Source organism: Dermacentor silvarum, chromosome 2 (assembly GCF_013339745.2).
Source record: "Dermacentor silvarum isolate Dsil-2018 chromosome 2, BIME_Dsil_1.4, whole genome shotgun sequence".
NCBI lineage: Eukaryota > Metazoa > Arthropoda > Arachnida > Ixodida > Ixodidae > Dermacentor > Dermacentor silvarum.
Window position 1 is genome coordinate 236,052,985 of NC_051155.1, and position 1,180 is coordinate 236,054,164.

Here is a 1,180-nt window from a genome sequence, read left to right on the forward strand (position 1 = left end):
CCATTGAAATACAATGTCGTGTCCTTCTTCGAGCGCACGTGCCTTATTTCGTGCACTAGCTGCTCGTGTAACGCGTGACGTAGGGCAAACTGCAGAATTTGTAGGGCTGCTTTAGAATCACTGAAGATGGCCCAATGATTTGGCGGCTGCTGGAGCACGTAATTGAGTGCACCTTGAAGAGCCGCAAGTTCTGCTGTTGTAGACGTGGTATTGCGCGAGTATTTAAATTGCAAAGTGATGGCGTCCGATGGAACAACTACTGCTCTGGTAGAGCTGTTGGAAATGGTGGAACCGTCCGTGTAAATGTGTATGCGGTCAAAATAATACTCGTTGAGGACAAGCATAGACAATTGCTTCAGGGCTAGTGGTGAAAAGTCTGCTTTTTTTGTAATCCCAGGAACTGAGAGACACACGTGAATTTGCCGCAGACATCACAATGCCGATGTTGGGCGTTTCGCAGGCTTGAAGCCAGATGGTATTGAGGCATTGTGTCTTGTCACAATACTACAGAATGTAGCCTGTGGTCTTCGCACTGGCAAATTGGCTCAATGATGGGATGGCAGCCGCGAAATGTGTCGAATGTGCGCTCTTAGCCTCTCACCGACGATATGAGTGGTGATCGGGAGCTCCTGTGCAATGACTTCATCAATACTTCTCAATGACTATTGTTGCAGCTGTCGATGAACATCTCGGGAAGCCAAGACATGTCCGAAATGCCTGAGCTTGTACTCTCTGTAGTGAAAGGATATTAGTCTTGCATGTGTTGGACAAGACAGGAAAACTGTATAGCAGGAATCCGAGAAAAAGTGCCGTGTATAGCTGTAACTTGGAGCGCACGGATGTTCCCCACGATTTTCCAGCTACAAATTTAAACATATTCTCAATACAAATGAGTTTTTTTTTTCTTCATGTAGGAGACATGGGGACTCCAGGTGAGGTCGCGATCCACAATAACGCCTAAGGACATGTGAGTACTCAATTGACTGGCCCTCGATACACACCGGGTAGACATACTTCAGTATTCGTGTAAATGCCACTTGGGCACATTTTTCTGTGGATATCGTCAGGCCTTGTCGGCGAAGGTATGCCGCTGTCAGGGTTGCCGCTTTCTGTACTCTGGCGCGCACTTGTGGCCTTGTCATCCTGGACGCCCAGATGCAGATATCATCTGCGTAGAGCG